Raw genomic sequence first — 27,031 nt, 5'->3', positions numbered from 1 at the left:
ATGGTGCACCACCGCAGATAGGGTATTATACCAGTGAAGTCGGACTTCGAGCTTGTTAGAGTGTGAGCACAAGGGGCGCATGCGTATGCGCACCTCTTACTGTACTATTTAAAAGGTACTTGTCTTTGTTGGATCGTAAAAGGCGAAAAAAACTGGCCAAGCTTGCAATACTGGTGCAAGGCTGGAAATATGGCATAGCTGGGGAGCTTGTTTCCCCCTTGGATCCCGTGGCAGTGGGGAGGAGGGGGGGGTACACTGGAACACCTTGTCAAATCCAGTTAAACTTGGCATCACCCCTCAGTGGCCATCCTAGCTTAGCAAGAACATTGCAAAGACAAGCAAACCTAACCAAACTTAACAACCCCGGTAGAAACTAGGTCGACCCCCAGCTCCGCTGCTGTTCTTTTTTTGCAACTGAACACCTTTTTCACACCGTTTCAACGACCTACATAAAGCCAAGCGTGTTGCAGTGGGTAAACACCGTTTTTGCCACACGTCTATACAGTCTTTTTAATTTTGAAGGTTCAAATTGGTGTTTCACGGGCCAAAGCTAAACTTGGGGCATGAGGCAACGCATATGGAAACGAGCGATCATTGCATACGATCAATTATTTTTTTGCATGCGTTTGAAATTTCTTGTAAGTAGAGGAGTATATAGGGTATGTCTTCTTCTTTACAGTGCTATTGTGCATCCGAACATGGCCTTATTCAATGAACAGCTGAACACCTTTTCCACACCCTTTCAACACCCTAAGAAAAACCAAGGGTGTTGAAGTTGATCAACACCCTTTTTTCATACAAAAAGGGTGTAGAGCTAGGAAAAGGGTGTTTAGATTCAAGAAAAAGGCTGTAAAGGCCTACCAACACCCTTTTTCCGCTTATGCTAGACCCTTTTTATCTAAAAGGATCTAAAAAAGTTTAATGTGTATGGAATAAAACAATTTTTTTTAATTCCCCCAACTTGGGAAGAAGCAGAAAAATAGGGCTATTAAAAGCTCGGGAAAAGTTTTACAGCTCACGTCGTACTACTTTTTAAATGTCTCCGACTTTCCACCAAAAAGGCCGATCAATCGGTATATATAGCTATGAAAGGTTATAGACCCTTAAGTATGGCTCTGTTGCTAAGGCGTTCAGCTGATCAGACCAAGGACACGGGTTCAACCCCGTCCGCGGAATCTACTTTTCTCATGGATGCAAAAAGCGAAAACGCTTGTGTGTGGAGATATCTGCGTTCGTTAAAGATCCCCAGCTGGTCTGGAGCCCTCTACCACAGCACCTGCGTACAGTCGCTAAGTTAAACACCCTATCAAGCGTTTGACACACTAGAAAAAGATTGAAATGTTTAGAATCATGCTACACCAAAATATTTTAGCAGACATAATTGCTTCATAGCATTTCGAAGAGTAATAATTACAGCCCCAAAGCATCGGGGTCGGAAAGCGCACCTCATTCTTATTGCACGCCCAACGAACTTCAATCAGGGCCTTAAAAGTAGGCGGCCAACAAATGGTGTTCTTGTATCGGTTTTTACGCTCGTGTAAAAGCCCGCGTGGTCTGTCACCAAAGCGAAAACCAAAGCGTTGGTTAGTAGATGGCGTTGGCCTTACAAAGGTGAACATTGCCCCCGGGATACTGGCTCTGTACGCCTCTGCCTTCATGTGGCCACTTTCGACTTCAGCTTCTGCGCGGAATATAACGGTAGATGCTGTGTATGTAGGAGAATATTTCGAAACCGCAGGTCTGAAAAAATAAGGCTAAACGAATACTATTATAAGTGGCGTGAAAACACCGACTAGGAAGTAAATACAGGAAACTTAACGCTCCGAGCACCAGTACCATTTCGCGTAGTTGTTGTAGCTATAGAATCTTCCTATACTAAATGAACAGTTTACGTTGCGCCCTTCACTGAGGAATTTCAACGCCTTCGCTCTTGGATTGGACGAACTGGTAGCAGCTTAGATCGAACCTTCTGCTACCAATATCGCGAAACATAAGGCGAAACCGCATTGTCCGCTAATTCAAGTAGCCATTCTGAACCATTTCTATCACAAAAGCTATTCTATTGATTGCTTTATTCGAACATCGCCGGATATGAAACGGCAAAAAAGAATTAGAAGTTTACATTATTATGCTCATAATCTGGCTGCCCTTTGTCCCTGACACAAGCTCTGTCACGCTAACAGTCGTGGATGTCACGTCCCACTCAGTGATGCAGCGTCCGTTTCAGAGGGCCGTATCCAATTCGTGCAGAAGCCCCACAGAGTAACACTACAAACCTTAATGCAAAAAGCAGAGAATAATGGCCGAGAAAAAGGAAGGGCACAGGACGGGCGATGTGATTTGCACCTTTCTGTTCGTCGTCTTTGTGCGCTGTTTTACTCCCAAATGAAGTACGAACACGCCCAAGTTTCAATTTTGTTTCCACTACGAAGATTTAAGTGGGTACCATGAACACCACCCCTTCTTGAGTGTGCTCCCAGCTATCAGGTCCAGCTGGGGTTGTTGTATCTTATTTAGGTCCCTGCGTGCGCGATAAACAGAGATGCCCCACAGAGTATTACTGTGTAACCGCCTATGCGCTGAGGTAGGAGTCCCGTTGCCTTTTTTTCAAAAAATTAAGGGATTACCTTTTTCGTTCCACCTGCTTAACCTAGAAGTCACCGTAACAACATTTATGTAAAAACCGTGAATGAGGAACCATGCGTGTACAAAGGCGTCATTGCGCAGAAACACGTACAGAGTCCCCATTGAAACTTTGACCAAATCTATAATTAGTACTCGTGTATTTCACTCCAATCGCATAAACCATATTCATCCAGTGGGCTGTGAAACATTTACGCTATTCTAGCAAATAAAATACAAAGGACGAATGACTGGACATTGAGGCAAGTATGCCGCTGTTGCCTATTATTGGAATAGACGTGAGGGAAAAAACGTAGAGAACCCATGGGCTTGTTCGTACAAAGTCGTCCTCAGAGCACTAAAAGAACTTGAGGGTAGGAGAGGATAATGACAGGGGGAGGAGTAGGCACAACGCTTATTGAGCAAAAAGAAAAGAACGGTGGTTGGCCTCCTCAGTTCAGGAGGCTTCGCTGTGGCAGGCTGGATCGGCCGGTGCTGCTCCTGCAGCTCTGAGCTGCAGCTTTGTTCCCCAACCCCCTAGCAGTGGGAATGCGCGTTGACCACAACGCGCATTCCAACTGCTAGGGGGTTGGGGAACAGAGAGGAACAAGGTGCTAATGGCACAGGAAGACGAGGTGGGCAGTGGTGGCAACAACTCAACAGTGTGGGAAAAACGTGAGGGTAAAATGTGGAACAGGGTTGTTGTGGTTAAGGATGTTCCGGTTTGTAGTCGGCTTCGGATTTGTGATTCTTCGACTGAGAGGGGAAGGGTAGACCGGGGGATGCCATTGGCGACTGTCGCGGTTGTGCCATAGGATGTCGGTGAAGTAGGGGGGCAGAGGGTGGTGAGAGGCCGTCGTAGAGGCCGAGCCCCGTCGCCCTGTAGGGAATGACCGCTCGCGGGCCTGAGCATCTGCCGCTTCATTCCGAGGGGGTGAGGCATATCCCAGGGTTCATACGATAGTGATTGTAGGCAGGCCGGAAATAGCTTTAAGGATCTTGAACGGTGCCGGGGATAGTCTTGCCAGGAGGTAATGTCGGCAGGCTTGTCGAGAGGGAGACCAACAAATACACGCGGAGAGAGAGAGAGAGAGAGAGAGAGAGAGAGAGAGAGAGAGAGAGAGAGAGAAGGAGAGAGAGGGAGAGGGAGAGAGAGGAAGAGATTAGCTGCCAAAAATGTGTTTCTGGTGTTCTGGAAATGCGCTTAAACACGTGCTCCGTAGGGGTCGGTGATTGTGATTACGTGGGTGGTGGGTGTGTGAATTGCCGCCACGAGGGCAATGCTTGCCGGGTGAGAATGGAAGAGATATTTGTCTCTATAAAATACGCCATAAAATACACGTACAAATAGCCGAAAAAGTTCAATTACAAACTTATGATGACTGTAAAACTCCCAATTCTGCGCTTCTCGCAAAATTTCCCCAGTGCAGAACATTTTTTTCCGGCTGCAACTAAAACGCACGAAACTAACAAATTGACCGTGCATGTGCTCACTTCGCTGCAAATGTCGCGTCAAGACGAGAGTCGTCTGGGGCCTAAGGCCCGTAAATCGATTCAAGTTTACCGCGTTTCGTTGCTCAACTATGAGGCCCTTGTCCACGCGCGATACAGGTGCCATATACTGGAATCTTTATTTGCTGTAGAACAAGTTGGAATGCCAGCAGGAGCTATAGTGGCGCGGGCTAAAGCAGGTGACGGCGTGATTTTTTTATCTACAGTGGATGTAGTATTTCATTTTCTACAGCACAAGTCAAGAGTCCATGAATTTTTTCATAACTCGAAAGTTTGCCTTGCGGCATAATAGATGTATGCATATACAGAAACACGAACAAGCTAGTTTTGTGTATAAAGTTCAGGAGTTTTCGGTGACACGGTCCATTCATCCAGCGTTGCATGTCAGGATGGCGGCCAGGGTGGAGACCGGTTGCGCGAATGTGCCGCACGCGAACTTGATGCATTCTAGGGCAGGCCGACAGTAGGCGCAGCACATACCCGTACCGAATGGCAATGGCGCAGAACGGGCAGGTGGATTCATGTAGGCCGTGGTATTGCGATGGCCAGGAGGCAGTCACGAACGGCGTAAGGACCAGCCCAACGCGTAGTCTCCGCAGCGCAACCTGCTGTCGGTGAGTTAAGTCACCAGGTGGGTTAGAACCACACGGTGGTATGCGTCCTCGTGTGGTGCACCAGAGATATTTCTTTTGTCGTTCGATATGCCCGCGAGCGTCATCGGGGAAAGGTAGTAGTGGCCGCATGACGGTACTCGGGCGGCTAACTGAGTCTGCCTCCGTATTGCCAGACACAGAGGAACGGGGCACCCATTCGATGCATATACGTAGCACAGTGCTTCTTCAAAAGTGATGAATGGCATCTCGGAACGATGTCGATTGTGCCACGCGGCGAATTTCATGCATGGCTTGCGTTGAATCAGTCCGGATGATTATTCGGGAGTACCACTTTTCCCTGAAAAACGGTTGTAATGAGACCAGTCCATCATGTATTGCAGCTAATTCAGTAAGATATACGGGTTGCAGCCAATTGGCGGCATATGAACAGGTTTGGTCAACCTACAGTAGCTGGGGACAGACCAGTGCGGTGTGCACCATTCTATTTTTAGCGCTGGCATCTACATACAGAATGACTGCGTCGGTGTCTGTGCAATGAAGACCAGAGACCTGTGCCGTGGCCTTGCGAGAGACTTAGCGACGGAGACGACGGTGGGTTTATTTTCTGTCAGCTGTACTCGCTGCCATGGAGGGAGGTCCGACTCTTTCACGGTAGTATCTGCTACAACAAACTCTATTTAACACGCATGTGCAGCAGATGCACCGATGTTAAACCGCTTACAGGTGCGGGCAGAATGGCGTTGATGTACCAGCTCATCGATAGTGTTGAGTTGGGTTCGTACCGGAGTCATTCGGGGCAGACCAGTAACAGCCCGCATGGGATCTCGGTTGATGGCTTCTAGGCGATCCCAGGCCCTCATCATGATATGGTAGAATTGGGACTGATACACGAGTCGGGGTTGTAAGACAGACTGCACCAGGAGGCGAGCAATTCTAGTTCGCGACCCGCCACCCTTCGTTGGTATTCGGCGTATCAGGTGGACTGTGCGTGCAGCCCTCTCCTTTGCCCCCTTCGCCCATCCTGAGGACGCAACGTTGAGACCAAGAACCCGTAGACTTAGAACTTCTTGTAGTGGTTGCTGATTAATAAACTACCGGACAAGCCAGTTCCCAAGTCGGCGGCGCCCGTTGTTATTAGTCACTGACATATATGCCGTTTTTTCTTTTGAAAGTTCAATCCCTACCTTGGCGCACCAGGAGTCGGTTGTGTTTAACGACGTTTGTAGAGCTCTTTCTTGTACATCGACGTCAGGGTGCACAGACCACACAGTAATGTCGTCGGCTTGCCTTATGTACTTTCCGTCTGGACTTCGCACCAACTGCCAGGAAAAGGAAAGCAAGGCGATATTAAATAACCTTGGCGCCAGCACTGAGCCCTGTGGAACCCCCCGACACGAGGTGAAATGGCCTTTAATTTTTCTGGCCCAGCGAACAGAGAAGGTGCGGTTCCGAAAAAAATGGGTTCACAAACGCGCATACACGACTTGGAAGTTTCAGCCACTCAAGGATCGCAACAATAGCTTCGCGGCTGACGTTGTCATAATGCTTTCTATATATCCATCGCCAGGACCGTTCAAATCCGACGAGAGTGGCCTCCTATAAGGACCACAGAAGAGAAATGCTGGAACCCATCTTCAACACCCAATTGTTGCCTGAATCCAATTTGACCAGGGTGGTACCACGAATACCGCTCCAGCCGCCACAAAAGGCGTGTCGCTAGCATGCGCTCCATGAGCTTGCATATCGTCGATGTAAGAGATATTGGGCGAAGATTGGAAAATTGGTCCGGGCCTTGCTTCGGAATTGCAACAATTTCCACGTGGAATCACGGATCCGGAATGATGGCTGTAGGCCAAGCTGTGTTTATAGCCTCAAGTAATACAGTGAAAGTGGTACCTTTCATGCTCTTGAACAGCTCGTAATGAACTCCATCCGGTCCCGGTGCTCTACTGGGCTTGGCATGGTCGATGGCTCCTGAGAGTTCCGCCATTGTGAAAGGAGCTTCAATCCCTGCTATGTCTATACTTGTAGGCAACGAACCGGCTCCATTCGGCAAACAGTTTTGCACAGTAAAGAGAGCTGACGGGGCGTCAAAGACGGGGAAGAAGCTACTTGCGCCTGTATAGGCGAAAGTGGATGGGTCTTGCCAAGATGCTAGCAGTGCACTGGTCGCTGGATCCGGAGGATGTTGGCCCCGTTCCATTGCTCGAAATGTTCGCCAGACGGAAGAATTGGACGACGAAGGGACAAGCGAAGCGCACCAGTCTAGCCAGCTGCCGCGCGTCAATCGTCGTTCATGTCGGCGTGCTGCTGCTATAAGGCACGAAGCTTCAGCCGAGCGTCGATTGAAGTTGGTTTCTCAATGAAGCAAGTCCAGCTTGGCGGCTGGGGGCCCACAAACGGCAGCGTGGCAGGTCTGGAGCCGGCCGGGATTGCGGTACACTGCTTCCAAGGCCTAATGGAACCTGGGACACCGGCCAGGTAAGGGGATGGAGACCACCGTATCTGATGCCGATCGATAGACGTCCCAGTGTACCTCCAGACACAGTCTATGAAGGCGATCCCTGCGACCGAGAGAAAGGTCGACATAAATAGGATGGTGATCGCTGCCCCAGCAGTCTGTTTTATACATCCACGTCACTGAGCCGCTTCCTAACCACCAAGCAAAGTTGCGCGAGTGAGGAGTATCCCGTGGTCATTCACACCGGCGTGTGGGCACTAAAACGTCATTTAGTAGCACAAAGTCGGCGTCCACAAAAGTGTCATACAAACATTTAACACGCGCACTGGAGGTGACATATCCCCATGTAGTGTGGGGTGCGTTTTAATCCTCCGCCACTAAGACTGGGCAGCCAGGATGCAGTTGACGTAGATGTGAGAACCAGCCAAGGCTCAGTCTGTCTGCACGGCCAGTGTAGGGCGAGCATAGTAAGACACTATAATTACGTCCGTGTGAGGGAGGTGAACGAGTACAGTGACGACCTCTTGCCATAGAGTGCACCACCGCGCCAGATCGATGCGGGTCTGATGATAGCTGGATCGAGCGTATACGGCCACCTTTCCTGGGGGAACATCAGGCCAAAGACTCCGGCGGTCCAAGATGGATGGAGAGTGAGTAAGTGAGTGATAAACATTTTATTGAGCCGGCGAAGCGGGAGTGGTTCCTTATTCAAGGAAGCCATGTGATGAATGCCGCAAAAATTCAGGAAGATAAGGGTGACCATTATAGTTTCCTGGAGTAGTAGCGCCCATGCAGGTAGCTTCCGGCACAGAAGACGTTGGCGGAGTTCTCCGACCTTTCCATTTAGGCCCCAGCACTTGCACTGCAGTAATCTCTCAGATAAGCCCGAATTCGCAAGTAATATCATTGGCGGAAGTTAGCCATTAAAACCGAGGTGAGAGTCTGTAGTTGTTTCAGGACAAAACACAAATATTCACGTGGATACATGATGTTCGATATACGCCCTTGATTAACTTGAGGAACAGACGTTTGTGGTTTTGGTATCCGCAAAGCGGGTACTCCCACGCCGGCGCTGAAATATTGCACGACGTTCTTTGAGTCGCTGCGTTTCTTTTTCCAGTGTATGCAGCCTGTTTTCGATTACGGAGTCTTCATCTGAATCAGGAACTGGTAGCTGCTCTTGCACATGTGGCTAACGTCGATGACTGGCACGTGACATCTTGACTACCGAACTGTATGTCATCATTGTTCACGGTTAAGGTTCTGCTGCAGGGAAGTCCTCCTCGAAGGGTGTCAAAGCAGCGTGTCGGTTGTACATCGGAACGTGTTGGAGCATTGGTACTTCAGCATGCCTTTCACCACGTTTTAAGCAGCGCTCGCGGACTTTCTTCTTCGCCTCCAGCTTAGTAGGGCACTTCCAGGAACTTATGTCGTGGTCGTTCGATTTGCGGAGGCCGCATCGAAAAGTCTGCGACGTTGTAGCATCCTCATGGTTTCCTTTTGGTGGATAAGGCAAGGAGGATTTAATGTGCACTTGCTTGTAGCACGAGTAGCAGTATACAACAGATGACTTGAACGGCTGAGGGCGAATAGGCATCCATAGTAAACTATATAGTCTGGAGAAGGTGGATCGCGCAACGTGACGAGAGAGGTGCGACTTGTGCCCATACACAGGATGTCAACAACTTCGTGAGTAGAGAGGGAGAGCTCCTGTCGAAGCTTTTCAGGTGTCTCACCATAGTCTACGCCTGAGATCACGTATCGCTTCAAGTCAATTCCAGCGGCCAAGTATGTCTGGACCTGTACACGGTCTGTCTGCGATACTTCTATGTTGTTCAAAGTCTGGAGCTTGGTGGCCAAACCCAAGCAGGGAACTCACATGGAATTCGTATAATTGGTCTTTGCCCGGCAAACCCACGGAAACCTGGCACGTTCAGGCATGTGGCCACTGCAGCTTGAATAAACCGACTGGGCACTGTACACATGTCCAAGTTAGCGTGGGACTTAATGACCACCTTATACGGTGATGCCTCAGGTGCCATTGCAGCTGTTGTTAATTACGGCGACGGGCGGGATCGTTTTGACTGGTCCTGCTTTGCATTTTCTGCTCTGTGTGTAGACCCGGGTGGCCTTTTAACAGTGTTGGATGGCGGGATCTGAGCTGGACTTACATGCGGTTCTGATGTGACCATTTTCACGTCATTGCCATGGCACGGCTGGTGACGCGGAGGCAAAGGTGCGCTCGACGCTAAGATGGAGCTGCCTTGACTGCTCCGCTGGGTTCATGTGCGGAGCAGCAGCGCAGTTGCAGCGCGCTACAGCCGCAGTTCTTGCCAGCGTGCTAGGCCTACTTGCTGGACCGAAGAAGGCGAGCGGCAGCGAGAAGAGGCAGGAGGTCGCAGGCGACGACGAACCTTATGAGTCGGCATCAGGGGTGGTTGGTCACCGATGGCAGCTGTTTATAACAGGCAGGGTGACTGCGGTAAACACGCAGGGCGTTAAAGACAGAGTGGTGCAAAACGTGTCCCATCTCAGCGAACTCTACCATGTATTTTCAATAAAGAAACACTGCACATATCAGTTATGTATTGACTATTGACTTTGTTCTTCAGATCTGCAGAATGCTTAGTTTTTGTTCAGCAATGTTAAAAGTATGAGCACTGGGCACGCGATCTAGATCTAGGAAGGGGTTTGTGTATATAAACGTGTCCTTCAACCTCTTCTCTAACTTTCGGAGGGCAGCTGAATCGAGAGACAGGCAGGCGGGCAGACATACATAGAGACGTAACAAAATTTTGAACTAGCCTAAGAAAGACTATAGTCTTTAAAAAGCGGTTAACGGAACCCGCACTTCGAGCCTCGCGGGCCTGAGAACACTATGACACTGAATGCCGCAGCTCCGTGTCAATCGCGCTCATAGGCGCCAATATTAAAGGTGATCTCCTAGTGTGTATCATCAAACGCGAACAGTGGCCGTCGTCGTCAATATCCTAGTGGGTATCATCAAACGCGAACAGTGACCGTCGTCGTAAATACGAACGGTCACTTTGGCGTCCACTAATGGCGGCCAATGCAAAACGAAAATAAACACGTTAGAGCTCATGTGGGATTTGAACCCGGAAACTGGAGGAAGACCAAAGTGCACCACAACTGATATAAATGGGAACCCTTCCCGGTGGCCAAACAAGAGTAGCCTGGTGCATGTCTGCTCATGGATATGTTCCGGGACACAATTACTGCAATAATGACACACTATCAAAGATAATGGTTGATTGATGATTTATCATATTTGTCAGTATGGTGGGGCTGAGGTACGTTCTGATTACTTAGAGCACTGAAATAGCATATATTGTTGCTGATTATTATGAATAAAGATGGTTTTATGAAGCACTAGACATTGACTTTAATGTATTCAGGTGCAACAGGATGAATTGAATAAACTAGGGTGAATTAAGGTAGGGGTATGCGGAATATAATGGAGTATAATATGAATTAGGTGGATTAGGATGGAATAAAATGAAAGCTGATACAGGTGAATTGATCCGAATTGAGGCCGAAAAAAGTGAATTATGTCGATTAGTGGTCAATGAGGGTCCCCGCAAGGGGGACAGCTTGAGTAATCTTGGTCACGGTATTGGCGATACAGCGGACCCCGAGCCCCCAAACATAGGCGGGAAGCAAACGTGGCGATGTGTTGTATGGTGAAGGGTAGTAACCATGTACGGTGGCCGTCGGAGCCCAGGTCAAGCTCCGGCGGAGGGGCTCCCTCTCTGTTTACCAAGGAGGGACCTCCGGGGCCTCTTCAGCTTTCAGGGGAAGGCTGCCGAAGAAATTACCCCCGTCTCCCTGCTTTAATTCTATGCTATATGGTATTTTCTACCCCCCCCCCCAAACGTGATCGGTCCCTAATCGGTGATCGGTCCCATGCTTAACCTTTCCTGAAGCAGATACGTTTTCTTGATTTCTTGTGATGGAATCTCTCGAACTAGCCCAACCTCTTCCATCGCATTCAGTGTTCTTGATTGCAAAATATCTTGACACCATAATAGGAACATCTTAAAAGGCAAGAAAACAAAGGACTGGTGAGGACCTTGTCGAGGTAAACGACAAACAGCAGGGCACAAAGCTTCTTGCTCAAACTCCACTGTCTGATCTGGACATAAGGGTCACACCCCACCGGATTATCAACAGCTCCCAGGCTGGGATCTCTGAGCCAGACCTTTTGAACGAAACGGATGCGGATCTCCTTGCGGGCTTGAGGAATCAGGGTGCCGCCGGAGATTCCCGCCAAGCACACCATCTTGACCTTTAATCGCTCAGCAATTCCGCAACATATAAATGCAGGTTTTATCCGTTCCTCATTCCGCCCCTACATCCCAAACCCACGGCGCTGATTTTATGCCAGCGATTCGGGCACGGTACAAACTATTGTGCACAGATCGACCGGACTGCGGAAAGCCTCTGGATGTCGTCTCTCGTCTTACTTCGCATGAATCGCCCTCAGAAGACGCAGGCGTTAAGCAGCACCATCCACACTTCAGAGGACATTACTCTACCTGGCCATGTTCGACGCACGCTCAGCCTAGGAGCAAAGTGAGCTATGGAACCTGTGTTGTCCGGACCTAAGCTGCTATCCCTAGTGCGGAGAGTGGCTAGTGCAGCATCGGAAAGCGAGAGGGACCGGTATATCTGGGAAGGCGTAGACGTTCTGTTGCATCGAGATCCTTTCCGTCACCAGTTACCAGTTAAATGCGTTGTGTTGTATCTAAAACACCAGAACATGTGCGTAGTCCCGTCCGGCAAAGAAGGTCGGTTTGGGATTTTTTTTCGCATGGCTTGTTCTTTGAGGAGGCAATGACAGCGAATGATGGTGTAACGTTCGCACGATGTGATGTTTCGCTAGGAACTGTCAAGGCGAAGGCTCGCAAGCTATGGGAAGAAATGAACTGATCAGGGTAGACATCAACTTGGGATAGACATGTTTTTTGCTGTGAAGACACATAAGGAGGGATACCTTTTCGAGTGACGGTGTCGGAACGGCACACGTGGAAGAAAGCCGTAGGTCAGTTTCTAGAGAAACACCTTCATCTGTTTGATGTTGGGGATCCCTTTCATACCAGAAACTCCGAAGATGTCTGTGACTTCGTGACGCATCGCTCCCACTGCACATTTAATAGTTTTTCTGTAGATATCAGATAACTTTATTACTCCCTGCCACATGACCGAGTCCTGGAGTGTGTCGAAGAATGCATCTTTCAGTTTGGTGTAATAGCCTTTCAAAGGGGGCTGCAGCCTCGTCAAGCTGTCTATGACAGCTTTTTCCGCGGTTCTTTTTTCTGTATCTGTGTTTATGTATTTGTATCTGTGAATATGGAAAAGACATAAAGTTTCATTAGTATTATTAAAACGAAAGTGGAGTACCGATGCAAGGGTTTCTCGTCCTGTTCTTGATGTATCTGCAGTCCACCTATGTTTTCTGGAACGGCAAAACGTTCATGAAAAAAAGGGTGTCTGTATAGGGTCTTGTGTTGCTCCAGTGCTGAGCGATCTTTTAAATGCGAATGCATTTCTTATTCGGGGGTTGTCGTGCTCCGTCGGCGTGCGCCTGCATTCCTCCAGCGCGAGCGCGCGTGAGCGCGCGCATCGTAGTTCTGCCTTCGTCGTCGTCGTCGTCATGCGAATGCATTTCTTAGTCGGGGGTTGTCGTGCTCCGTCGGCGTGCGCCCGCAAGTGTTATCTCTCCGCGCTCCTCCTCGCCCCTAGCAACAGCTGTGGCGCGCCTAGCAACTGGAGCAGGTGGTAGATCGGGCGGGAGTAGCGGAGGGCAAGGGGAGGGCGCTCGCATCGCGGAGCTCGGCGGGAGAGAGAGCCTCCGCGCGGGGCGGGCGTGTTGTGCGGGTCTCTCTCTCCTCTCCGCGTACCCTCTCTCCGCTCGCTGCCCTCGGAAAATGTATATAAATGCAGTGAAGCACACGCCTCTCTCCGTTACTGCTTGCCGCAGCGCACTCATCGGTGCACCCAATGCATTCGCATTTCCGCACGATCCCCTTCGGGGAGGTGGGGGGAGTTTTTTTCTGGGCCTGATCGACCGGGTGCTGTCCGTTAGATTGATATCAACAAATGTCGATTAAGTGTAGAGGTTTGTGGATGATTTGTTGGTTGTCCATCGTACGGGTGCGTCTAGCTTTGACAATGATGTGCGGTCAACAGTGACAGTGTTCGAAAATTGACTGAAAGCACTTCAGATAACTCACGAAGTCCCGGAAGGTAACGCTCTCACGTTCTTGGACATGAGCGTCATGTCTTCGGACAACCAGGTTTGCTAGAGTTACTCACCCCGCAGCCAGAAGACCCTCTTTCCATTTAGCTCTGCAAACACCAAACTTGTGAAACGCTCAGTAGCAACGATGTGCTTCAGCAATGCTCTGAAGAAATCCTGTGTCCATCACGTGCAGAGTGCTGTGAAGGCGCCGGTATCTCGGCTGAGACGATCAGGGTATCCTTAACACGTCATTTTGGCAGTCGTTAAGGCTGTACGCAGGCGTGTGAAACAGGCAGTAAAAGCGACCGAAACAAGTTCGCATGACGAGCGCCGTAAGACAGCGGTTATACCATATTTGCACGGCATCGCACATGGGCTAAAGAAAATAGGGCAGAGGACTGGCGTTCGCGTTGTAATGTCCGCACCAATCAATCTCGAGAGGCTCGGCAAAGGTACAAAAAGAATATACTGGCTGTAACGTTGGACACCAAAATATGTACGTGAAATGCGATAGAGGGGTTGTGTACCGTGTACCGTTAGCCTGCGGAAGGGTATATGTAGGGCAGACGGCACGGTGCGTCAACTCCAGGTACAGGAACATCAAAATAACGTACCCAAAAGAAAGCATGCGAACCTGTCGACTCATTGCGGTGAATGCCCAAAGTGGGAGCCATACTTTACAAACTCTGATATTGTTTCACGACTCTGATCAGCGCATGCGTGAGATAGTGGAGGCTGCTTAAATGCAACTAGGCGATTTCGAGTGTGGTAGCCTTCTCCGATAAGGAGGCAGCGTTCTTAAAAAAGAACTTGTCGTGGTAATGACTGACACGTGTGGGACAGCACCAAGCCATTCCGTTATTTTAATCTGTGTATAATCGTAGACTTTTCTGTATCTCGTGTATGTTTTCTGCTATAAATTTCGCCCTGATTCAATAATTTCAGTTGGCAGTAGCGATTGTCCTTGCCTTCAGTGTCCGCGCATTTTTCTTTTTGCTATTAAGATGAGCGTTATGGAATACCAACCAGCCCAAACGCAAGCCCCTCTTAATGCAATCTTTATATTTTTCAATACTATAAACCCTGGTGAATGCAATAAGAGAAGCGGTTTTTTGATGCACTATTTTGCGACACATTTTACAGCTCATTAAACTTTTGTTGCACCAGTGGCTAGGAGCCATTTTGAATGCCCATTTCAACCACCAAAGTTTAATGAGCCGTAAAATTAGTTCCATGTGGTGCATCACAAAACCTGCTTTGCTTTGGCATTAACCAGGGTTCATACTATTGGAAAATTGAAATACTGGAAATGAAAAATATAAATATAAAAAACATAAAAACCTGGTATTCACCAGGGTTCATACTATTTGAAAATATAAATACTACTCTTTTATTACCAACATTGTTTTGTCTATTGTCCCTAAAAAAACGACATATTATCTCTCATTATGTCGGTAACTAATAGATGAACTGAAAAAAGGTGGCGTATTTGAAATCAGGAAAAGAGCAGCAAGACTGACAAGTTTCGCAGAGTTTACATAAAAATACAATAAATTGTTTCAAGAGCCACGTCCCTGCACCGTGGTTGGGGAGACCGTGGTGTGTGTGTCGCTCCCCACGGGTGCTGCTCCTGATGTTCTTTTGCAGTGGCCTTCAGCCTCCTCAAGAAGAAGGAGGAAGAGGACGACCCGCAAGCGCTGCCCAGGAAAGAGGGGCGTCGCGAGTGCAGTGTGAGCGATATATCCCTCCGAGATAGGTGGGCACAACTTCCGGTGTGATGCAGAAAGGGGTTGACGTGCAACGCTTGCGCCCCTAATCCAACCTAAAAAATAACAAACCACGAGGAGAACGCATAGAGCTGAGCCAAAGTGGAAGTTCATGGTAAAAAATCCCGCCATCTCCATGAAGCCAATGATGATAAGAGGGGCGAAGCTTATCGGTAAAACCGTGAAACATTCGCCCACACATCATATAAAGACTCGACATGTTATAGGTATTCTTGACGGCGCGCACCATCTGAATGAGTGAAGGACATAAGGCGCGTTCGTAGCGATGCTCGCGTGTCGGTTTGTAGCGCAGTAGGAAGATCGCCACGTACCTCCCGTCGCGGCCAGGGAGTCGTGGGATCGAAACCGGGCGCCGCCGCGCCAATGGCACTCGACACGTTGTTATAGGTCTTCTTGACAGCGCGCACCATCTGAATGAGTGAAGGACATAAGGCGCGTTCGCAGTAATGCTCGCGTCTCGGTTTGTAGCGCAGTGGGAAGAGCGCCACGTACCTCCCGTCGCGGCCAGAGAGTCGTGGGATCGAAACCGGGCGCCGCCATGTCAAGACCACCCCTCCTGGCTCGCAAAGCTGGAGACTTCCCACCGCTCCGTTGACAAGCCCGCCGACGACGTCGGAGCTTGTTAGGACTATGAGAATCTCCATGGGTAAGTTGGCAAATTCGGTGTGTGACATTTAGGCCTCCGTGGCCGTCGCCTTCTGCTGAGCATCTTGTGTCGCGTATTCCCGGTACGTGTCTTGAGCTCGCAGAAGACGAACGACAACCTCTTCTTCTTCCTCTCCTCCTTTTTGGGTACCAACGAACGCATTGAACGTTATGACCTCTTCGTCCAATTTTTCGTTGGCCAATCCCAAAGGGCATCATGCCACAATCATCATCAGCGGTATGTACACGGCGCTACGAGGGACGGGACAGGGCCCGAGCAAGAGGAGCTTAGCCCCTAAAAAGAAAAAATCTCGGGCCATGCAAAACTTTTGATTATGCTAGAGTTTGCGTCAAAACCCGCACCTCTGCCCCTGGGGCACTGAGGCTGAACAGCAGTGCTCTTTCAGCAGTTGCATAAAAGAACGGGAGGAGTGTTCCAATAGGAGCAGTCGATGGCCGTGCTGGGTCTGCGCAGGAGGTGCACCCACAAGCGAGTGCAATCTTGTGGAAAGAAAGTGCTTCGAAACAACCTCGTTGCACACTGTTACGGCGGGTGGTGTGATTGTGTGAGTGTGTGTCTTCTAACAGAGCAGTGTCTAAGCATAAGAAGAGCCTCATTCCGTCTTCTGTAACTGCAATGGGAGAGGATGTTTTTCCACTTTTACACTCCGAGAATCCATCCTTGATCACGGCTGATCTGTTCACTTGAGAACATTGGACACTAACCCCGTAAAAAGCATCAGACTTTCTGTCTGTGTGAGTAATTTTTCTGCCTGATTGTTGCAGGTGATTCGGCGCCTTCGGGACCGCTCGGAGCCCATCCTGCTGTTTGGCGACACGGAGACGGAGTCGTTCCACCGACTCCGGAGGCTCGAGATCCTGTAGCCAGAAGTGGACAGGGGCCTCTGCAACGACTTCCAGGTCACGAGGTGACGCCCAGGTTTTTTTAAACTGGTCAAGGGTCTCAGCTGAAGTGACAGAAACACCGCTTTTACACTCAATGTGTCTCCAGAACTTAGTTCTGCTCAGAAAAAAATAGACCCACTTGTGTACACTGGCGTTGTTAGAACTGCTTTCCTAAGACAGGAATTCTATTGCAGCCACAATGGTCATTTTTCTGATGTGTCCATCCATTAAAGATGTTCAGGGGGTCATAAGTAATCCAGACCCGTGCACTACAGGGTGTTCCATAGCCGAAAGGTTGCTTTGGTCCATTATACCCCAAATGTTTCATATTTCAGAATTGATTTTCGCGTTGTCTGGAGCGGGCTTTGCTTCACAGCGGTGCTGTGAACCATATTCATTGCGCATCAGGCCTCCCGCAAGAAAATCGACCAGAGCTGATTTAGTTTGTGGTTATGTCTTCAACACTGCGTAAAAAAAGGTGGCCAACAAACAACAGTTGGTGCACTTTTTACAATCGCCCCCTTTGCCAAGAGGTTATCCAGCTCTCAATCGAGCCGGTGGTGCTTGACGGTTGTCACCATTTGTGAACATGCAGGAGGCCATGGTGAAGCTGGACCAGATCTACCTGGAAGAGATCTTCTGGTCACAGGGCAAGACCGAGGATGGCACAATGTCAAGGTCGACACTGACAGCCTCACCATCGAGGGCATATAGGTACGCTTCTCACCAAATGGGGGGGAAGCGCAGGGTTCAGATTGAGTCAAGGTACTTATGTAAAGTGCATTGGCAGTACTCCATATTAAGACCCGTTCAAATTCAAACGAAGCCAGCAGTGGAGACTGCTTTGGGGAGGTAGCATCAAAATCAACAACCACAATACAGGCTGATTTCCTCTCTAAACTAAAAGCGATGCCTGCTCCCTTTTTGCATAATAATGCTACATATAACAAAATGGCTTGTTATTTCGTTTCAATGTTGTGTATAATTTAGTAGTTGTGCGGATGCCTTTTCTTACTTTTGAAACCATCTGATGTTTATAATAATACTGTGTATTTTTCTTTTCTAAAATTTTGATTGTTAGCATATCGGCTACGATGTTATTGTCGGCTGTGATGGGCACTGCGCCATCCCAGTTGGTGTTCCTTAAGGCATGTAATTAGACTGCCTCACAAGCTGCCTACCCTGCTGTCCGAAAAGGGGGATGCAGCACACGTGCCCTGAAGACCTGGCAAGCTAATTCTTCGCTGAATTGGTATCCCGAAGGCGATTGAAGCAGGTTGCTTCAAGCACCTCATAAGGGTGGCTGAAACGTTGTGACATGGTATGAAGAGGAGGCTAGTGGCAACTGAGGTTGGCTGGTCCTATTTCTTGACCCCCCCCCCCCCTAGGCATAGGCTGGTGTCTTCTATTCAACCTGGGCCGGTCTCTGTGTGAATAGTTTGGTGCATGAGTTGTCGACACATTCCACCACACGGTGCACACAGCAGTTCCTACTCTGTCCTTTTCGGCACTGTGCACAGAGTTGATGATGATGATGATGATGGTTGGGTTTTATTGGCGCAAGGCCGACTACGGGCAAAGAGCGCCAAAGAAGAAGTTACTGAATTGTGATGAGACCGTACATACTAAAACATTTGACTAAAAGTAAAAGTGATGCTAAACAAAAGACAATGGAGATGGCTGGTGTATAGGGCCAGGGTGATTATACGTGATATGACAAGAGCTGCAGAAAGTTCACCTCAGCTAAAAACTTGAAAACACGCTGACTAGAAAACATGGGTTCGTCGGCTAAAAAATGTGATGGGTGCAAAGGGATGTGTCGTCTGTATAATTCAGGGAAATGTTTGTGTCGTGTTGTGTCAAGTGCCTTGCATGTGATTAGTATGTGGACTACGGATAGGCCCTTTCCACACCTGCTACACGTGGGTCCCGAAGTTCCAGTGAGCAGGTGGGAGTGCGTCGCATGTGTGTGGCCTATCCGCAGCCTAGCCAGGGCGACTTCAGTGTATCTGTTGTGTGAGTCAGTTATGTAGCGTCCCAGTTGTGGTTTTATTACGTGTAGTTTGTTGTCTGTTTGTTGACTCCAGTGTGATTGCCATGTGTTACGAAGCTGTCGTCTGATGTGTGTCTTTAGGTCGGTGTAAGGTACTGTTGTAATGTCAACCGTAGTCATGAGAGCAGCATCAGCAGCCATTTGGTCGGCGGCCTCATTACCAGGGATTCCACAATGCCCTGGTACCCAGCATATAGTTATTTCAAGATTTGAGGCATATGCAGACATTAGTACCTTAAAAAGAGCATTTATAACATAGTTTTTAGATGACCTTCCTAATGACAGTGCCCGTACAACGCTTTGAGAGTCTGTGTACACAATGGACTTGGGAATTTTGTGTCTGATGATGTGGTTTGAAACGAGTAAAATGCCATATGCTTCTGCCGTGTAAATACTGTTATGAAAATTCATTGTTTTGCTGACTCTAAAATTTGGTCCGTGCGCTGCACAAGATACTGTAGAACCAGTTTTCGACGCGTCGCTATAGAATTCTGCACACCTGTACTTGTCCTGCAGGAACAGGAAGTGCTGCAGAATTGCATTCCTGGGTACCCTATTTTTTTCTACAAGAGTGAATGACAAGTCGCATGATACAGAACGAAGATGCCATGGTGCGATGAAATTATGAATGGGTGTCTTGTGTGTGTCAGAAAGGGGGACATTGAGTGCAGAAGCCTCCTCCCTAACTCTGAGAGAGAACGGTAAGGGAATCGATGGCCTGTTTAAAAAGAGTTGTAAATTTGAGATATCGTTCATGGTGGGATTAAAAGGATGGTTAGTCAGAGACACGATCTTGGATGCATACAACAGGTCAACATACTCCCGCTGATGCCCTAGGCACCATTTGTCGCACTCGACATAAAGACTTTCAACAGGGCTAGTGCGGAATGCGCCACATGAGAGGCGAAGGCCAAGATGCAGCACTGGGTCGAGCATTTTCAGTGCTGTTTTTGTAGCAGAGCCATACACGACACTGCCATAGTCGAGCCGAGACCCCACCAAGGCCGTGTAAAGGCGCATCAGGAGTTGTTTGTCGGCCCCATAAGATTGATGTGAGAGGACCTTAAGAATATTCATTGTTTTTAAGCATTTGCATTTGAGCTGTTTGATATGCGGGATGAATGTAAGCTTTTCGTCGAATAAAATGCCTAAAAACTTGTGTTCCTTGTGCACAGGAATCGACACGCTGTTAAGAGTAATGTCTGGGTCTATATGGACCCCGCGCTTCCTAGAGAACACAACGCAGGAGCTTTTTACAGGATTCAATTTAAAACCATTCTTGTCTGCCCAGCCGGCAAGCTTCTTGACGCCGAGCTGGACTTGACGTTCGCAGATGGACATATTACATGATTTAAAAGATATCTGCACGTCATCTACATACATGGAGTAAGAAATTGTAGGCGGCAGTGCCTTCCCAAGGGAGTTCATTTTTACTACGAAGAGAGTGCAGCTTAGAACTCCGCCTTGCGGCACGCCATTTTCTTGCACGTGTACCTTTGACAGTGCAGAACCAACTCTGACGCGAAAGGTTCTCTCCGACAAATAGCTAGCAAGGGTGTTAAACATACTACCAGAAACACCGAATGACTTCAGGTCAGTAAGGATCCCATAACGCCAAGCGGTGTCATAGGCCTTTTCTAGGTCGAAAAACACAGTTAAACAGAACTGTTTATGCACGAAGGCATCCTTAATATACGACTCTAGTGCCACAAGTTGATCATTCGTGGATCGCCCCGCCCTGAAGCCTGCCTGGCAGCTCTCGAGAAGGCCGTTATACTCCAAAAAGTACACGAGCCTCCGGTTTATCATCTTCTCGAGAAGCTTGCACAGGCAGCTGGTCAGGGCAATAGGTCGATAGCTAGCAGGAGAAGAAGGGTCCTTCCCTTCTTTCAAGAATGCTACAACTATGGCATCCCTCCAAGACTTTGGAATGTGCCCCGAAAGCCATATCTTGTTGAAAAGGTGAAGAAGTGTTACAAGAGTGTCTGTGTGTAAGTTCTGTATCATTGTATATGTAATGTTGTCTGGGCCTGGAGCTGAGGGTTTGCACGTGCTCAGAGCACCCCTCAGCTCATGAATTGTGAACTCCGAGTTATAAGAAGTGGCTGACGTGTCATTGTCACGTAAAGGCTTATTTTCGGCCACGAGTTTGTGTTTCATGAAAGTGTTTGTGTAGTGTGCTGAACTCGAAACGTGTTGGAAGTGTTGTGCGAGTGTGTCAGCCTGGTCTTCAAGTGTGTCCCCTGTTGTACTGACCAGAGGCAGGCTGTGTGTTTGATGTCCCTTCAGTTTGCGTATTCGGGTCCATACTTTCCGTGTGTCTGTGTAGGAGTTAATTGATGTTATGAATGTACGCCAACTCTCTCGTTTTGCCTCACGGCGTACACGTTTTCCTAGCGCCTTGGCCCGTTTGAACAAGAGGAGGTTTCCCGACGTGGGGTACCGACGAAGGATACCCCACGCCTTGTTCTGGGCCTCTCGCGCCCGCCTACAGTCCTCATTCCACCACGGCCTCCGCTGGTTGCGCGGGGCACCAGAGGCGTGGGGAATAGACTTTTCGGCGGCGTCGAGGATGTGCGCCGTGAGGAGTTGGGTAGCTTCTTCGACGTGTAGGTGTCCTATGGATGTGTGGTGTAGTTTGGATGTCTCTGTAAATGTATTCCAGTTAGCTCGTGCTTCATTGAACCTATTATGGGAAGATGGACTGCATGGGCCTTTACCTATGTATGTGAGTGAGGTGGGGAAGTGGTCACTACCGTATGGGTCAGTGCCCACACCCCACTCGAGGAGAGGAAAGAGAACTGCGGAGCCAATCGCCAAGTCAAGACATGAGTATGTGTTGTGTCCTATGTTATGGTATGTAGGCTGTTTATTGTTGAAAAGGCATGCTCCTGAAGATGTAAGAAATTTCTCTACCAGGCGACCTCGGGCATCCGTTCTGGAGGAGCCCCAAAGAGAGTTGTGAGCATTAAGGTCGCCTGTAAGAATGTATGGTTCGGGCAGCTGGTCAACCAGTGCCTCGAAGTCAGAGCTTGAAAGTGCAACATCAGGAGGAATGTATATGGAGCATACCGTTATCAACCTATTAAATATTATTGTTCGAATTGCCACAGCCTCAAGGACAGTGTTCAGAGCGACAGGGTGGCATGCTAAGGATTTCCGAGCAATTATGGCCACACCCCCAGAAGAGTGCGTGCAGCCATCCCTGTCCTTTCTGTATATCAAGTAACTGTTCAAGAAATTTGTGTTCTTGGAATTCAGGTGTGTTTCCTGAACACACATTACACTTGGCTGATTGGCATGCAGAATCTCATATACGTCATCAAGATTTTTAAGAAGGCCTCTACAGTTCCATTGAATTATGTTTTCTCTTCCCATTATTTAGTGTTAGAGCTACTGGAGTGTGTGTGTTTATGTGTCGTCTTTCGGGGCTGTGACTCTCGCCTTTCTTGGCTTGTCAGAAGGCTTTGGCGTCGGGACGCGTTCCTTGCGCTGCGTTGCAGGCAGGAACGGCCCGACATCCATGTCGTCGTCGGATGTCCGAGGGTTGCCCGACGGACCGGGCCCCCCGGACTTGGCCCCCCCTCGGGAGCCCTTCGCTTGAGCCGCCACCGCCGAGGGCGTCCGGGGCGGCAAAGGCGGCACGGGCGGTGCGGTGGGAACCGGTGCGGGGCCCGTGGTGTCCATCACCTCGGTACCCTCCAACACACTGGAGGACGGGGAGACAGAGGCGGGAGCGGCACCGGTCCCTACAGAAGATGTCACCACAACCGCTGCTGCCTCAGCAAGCGGCGTGGCGACGGATTGGGCTGCCAGAGGCAACCCAGAGGGGGGCGGCGGAGGGACCAGGTCAGACTCACTGAACTGGGTCCCTGTGGAAACCAGACGCCGCTCCGCCCCCCGGCGAGCTGCGTCGGCGTACCTCCCCAGAGGGAAAGAGGCGAACCTCTTCCGCGCCTCTGGGAAGGTGATGTTTTCAGTGATTTTGAGGTTGATTATTTTCTTTTCCATCTGGAACCTTTCACACGTGCGGGAGTACGCAGCATGAGGTCCATGACAGTTGCTGCACATTAATTGTTCAGCCTGGCAGTTATCTGTCTCATGATCCTGCGATGAACATTTCGCACACGTTGTTTTTCCACGACAGGAGGTGGTGCCATGCCCGAACCGTTGGCACTTGAAACAGCGCCGCGGGTTCGGGATGTACGGCCGGACAGAACAATGAATGAAACCTGCTTTGATGGATTCGGGGAGTGAGGAACGGTCAAATGTTAAGATTATATGCTTTGTCATGATTTGCTTATTATCTCGCCGCATGGTGATGCGCCTCACTGCCGTCACGCCCTCGCCCTTCAGACCTTCGAGCAGATCGGCTTCTGTCTCATTTATCAGATCTGGCTCAGAAATCACACCCTGAGAGCTATTGAGGCTACGGTGGGGTGTGACTCTGATGTCCAGATCTGCCATGCGATTCTGGGTAAGGAGGCTTGTGGCTTGCTGGTGAGTGTTCACCTCGACCAGGACTTCGCCGGTTCTCAGTTTCTTGGCTTTGAAAGACTTGCCCAGGATGCCCTCAAGGAATTTGGTGATAAGGAACACTGACTGGGAGGAGATGGGATTCGACTTGTCAAGAGATTCAACAATCAAGAATCGCGGATAGTTATCTGGCTTTTGGGCTGCAATTGTTGGCAAGGGTGGGAATGTAGCTTCGGTGCGGCCCCTTTTCGGGGGCCGATCACGTTTGGGGGGGGGTTTGGAAAATGCCATGTGATACATTGGAAAGCAGGGAGACGGGGGTACTTTCTCCTTTGACCTTACCCTGGTAGTCAAAGAGGTCCCGGAGCCCCCTGCCTGGTAGACAGGCAGGGAGCCCATCGGCCGGAGCTTGACCAAGGCTCCGACGGCCACCGTTTACGGCTTCTACCCTTCACCTTTAAACACCTCGCCACGGTTGGACACGGCTTATGTTGGGAGCTCGGGGTCCGCGGTGTCGCTGCTCACCGTCACCATGAATACTCAAGGTGCCCCGTGCGGGGACTGTGCACAGAGTGTTGTTCAGAGCATTCTCGCACCAGTACTGGTGCTGTATAACTAGAATGTGCATGTGATGGCCAGGGCAAACGAAACACGAGACAGGGAGGGTGATAGATGACACCGTCCCAGCCACTGCTATGTATGCGCTGGCTCTTGCTTGCTCTGGAGCTGTGTGCAGCGATTGCAGCAGCCCTGGGCCTTTGAAAGGGTAGACTGGTCTTAGAGTTATTTTTTTTGTACTACGAAATTTAATGAAACTGAACAGCATTGTGGAATTTTCTGTGCTGATTTGAAATCTTCATTTACATTTTTTCAATTTATATTTTTAGAGATAATGGTTATTATTTAGTATTTTTGTTCACAGTTACAAAATAAGCACTCCATACAGAATGGCAGTAGCAACATGGGTAAAGAATACAACGTTGGAAGAACTTTTTGATCTAGCTTTTCTTGGTCGTTTTACAACACACTAAAATTCACTCCTCCTGCACTCACTCAGAAATCGCTCACTGATTGTGTCAATTGAACACAATAATAATTTTTCAGCGCCTCCATTTGTAAAATTTCTTTCCAATATTGTATTCTCTACACATTTAGGTATCAGAAGCAAAACAAATTACCATAATACCTGCTCTGGTTGCTGAGATATCCGTCAGCAGAATGCTAGCTGTAACGTGCACTTTAAAACGGTATTTGCAATGGAATAGAGTGCCTTTTGATAAAAAAATTTGCAAATTGATAGAAAAATGGCCGCGGATGGCGAAAACGCCATTTTTCAGAAAACGATTGTTTAACATTTTTTCGGCCCCAAATACCCATCAGCCGAACCAGGGGCTGGCTGGAGATACCGCAGTCTTTGCTTTGCTGAGCTCACGGGATTCTGCCTCTCCGCGTGCGTGCTCGAATTAAAGAAAAAGGAATGTCCATACGGCTTGTTAGTTTGATTTTTTTTATGTCCATCCTACCCCGTTTAACTGTATGCTTGGGTGGCTCCTTTTCCCCACATGAAGCCTAGTAGGCTCTGTTTTTGTCTTACCGCGAACCTGTTGCAGTCTGTGGCTTTCACCGGTTTTGTGCAGCGCCCTCTTTCCCGGACGGTCTTGTGCCGGGGAAGAGTGTGAGCGTTTCCAGCTCTGCCACAGTTGTCTCCGTAAGGCAGTGGTGCCGTTTTCATACGTGTTTCTCCCTCTCAATAAGATTCATGGTGAAAAACCGCGCAAGAAACACAGGGATAAAAAGGAAGAGTGCGTCGTCCACTCTTCCTTTTTGTCCCAGTGTTCCTTGCGCTGTTTTCCACCACGAATCTTAATCTGCACCAACTAGCCCAACTTGCCATATTACGTCCCTCTCACTGCCTCCCCCCCCCCTGCAGCACATAGCGCAGAAAGAAGGCTAAGGACGCCGAGATAATACTCTCTGCACTCAAGGTTAGGTGGGGAAGGGCACGCCTTTCTCTCCAGAAAAGCTGCCTTTCGACCCCTGGACTGCTGTCCCACTGCACCTGGCACGGTTCAGGGAAGGGATCAGTGGAACGCTTCGCAATGGAGGTCTTCTTCCGGGGGGTTGCCACTCAGTGCCGCGCACTCCCTTCTCCTGTAGGCATTCACTGCACCAGTGTCAACGTCCAATCGCTTCACAGGAGTCGTACCGGTCTGGGCCAGATCTGTGCCTCGTTAGTGCAAGAGCTGCACAGCACAAGCGAAGGCATTGGTATAGAATGCGAGGCAAGCGTAGCAAAGTGGTGAAGCGTTTTGTTCCCGACGTTCGCCGTTTGTTAATGTTCAGAAAGACATTTCATCAGCAAACAAACGACTGAAGAACAAAGGAAGCAGATAAATTATTTACGTCAATAAAAATTATAGTGGTCCTAGTGTAGAGCCTTGAGGCACAACTCATAATGTAGTAGCGGCTGCTCCCTAGCTTGGCTGCTCCCTTAGACATGACGACAAACAGGATGTTTTTGCGCATGAATTCATTAGGTGTCCCCACCGGTGGTACCATCAGGTGTCTGAGCGGTATTGTACATTATGTGTATATGTCTCCTTCGTCCTGCAACATCTCCGCGTCATCTCTTGAAACTCGGCTGGTATTTGCGAAGCTTTCATATTGTACAGCTTGTCTGGGTAAGGTCCATTCATCACTGAGCGTCAAAGAGGACGTTCCCTCTGCTGTGTAACGATGCCTCGTCATTCGTGACTCGGGCATATTCTGCTGTACATAGATGATATCCCGCCCTCCTTGCCTCAGTCTCTGCCAAGTTCATCCTGCAGCAGTGGGGGGAGCGGCTGAACGCACGGCCGATGCAGGGTAAGCTGGCGTCGGCCACGTACGGCCAGACGGCTCCGCAAAAGCTCCATCCTCGGGGACTTACTCGAGCACCTGGTGCGCATCCTCAAGAGCATGCTGCTCATGGAGTACGTCCGGGTGAGATGGTCGCTGCGGCGTGTCCACGCTCTCCCGACGGCAGAAAATTGTGAGCCCAGGGAGTGAATATAGCAAACATGGCTGCCTGGTTCCTCTCTGTGTCACATTTTACTTCTAGTGTTCAGATAAGGACAGCCAAAGTGGTGCCATGACCATTTTTTGTTTGAGGTTAAACTTTAATACTGTGTAGAGCATTGTACCTTCACCATGGAACTAGCATTAGTTTAGTGAGAAACATCATCGTTGATTTATTAAAAAAATATTCAGAACGCGGTCGGTCCGGGCTACTTTCCACATTGCTTGGTGTGGCAATTTTGGGGTCCTGTAAAACGAAGTGAAATTTTTTTCCGAATTTCCCTAATTTTTTAAACAAACATTTACAAACTTTTCTGCTTCATTTGCGAAAATTGAATTTGCAATTTTTATATTTTTTGAGAAAATAGTTCTCAAACTTAGTAGCGTGAGCAATGACGTTCAAAAGTGGCAATCCTAAAAAAATGTTCTTCACACATCGCCCTACAGGCTAACCCGTATGGTTTTTGAGACGTGTTTACGAGGGGCTGCTGAACACCTCATACTGTACTCAATGTTCTACTAAGAAAATTTATCAAAATACGCTTCGTGAAATGCGACAAAAAATGAAAATTTTGAAAAAAGGCCCACATTTCGACGTGATTTTAAAAAAATCATGTTTCTCAAATTTCGCGATAT

The 27,031-nt window shown here is 48.9% G+C and overlaps 1 pseudogene; it reads left to right on the top strand.

Annotated features, from left to right (window-relative positions):
* The first annotated feature begins 3,239 nt into the window (after window positions 1-3,239).
* The window catches only part of LOC144166942 (pre-mRNA-splicing factor 18-like), a 41,585-nt pseudogene continuing 17,793 nt past the window's right edge, over window positions 3,240-27,031 (top strand).

This window comes from Haemaphysalis longicornis, unplaced genomic scaffold (assembly GCF_048455015.1).
Source record: "Haemaphysalis longicornis isolate Haplotype H1 unplaced genomic scaffold, Haemaphysalis longicornis Haplotype H1 scaffold_2, whole genome shotgun sequence".
NCBI lineage: Eukaryota > Metazoa > Arthropoda > Arachnida > Ixodida > Ixodidae > Haemaphysalis > Haemaphysalis longicornis.
The sequence above is the reverse complement of the archived record's forward strand: the minus strand, read 5'-3'. Positions and strand labels throughout refer to the sequence as shown.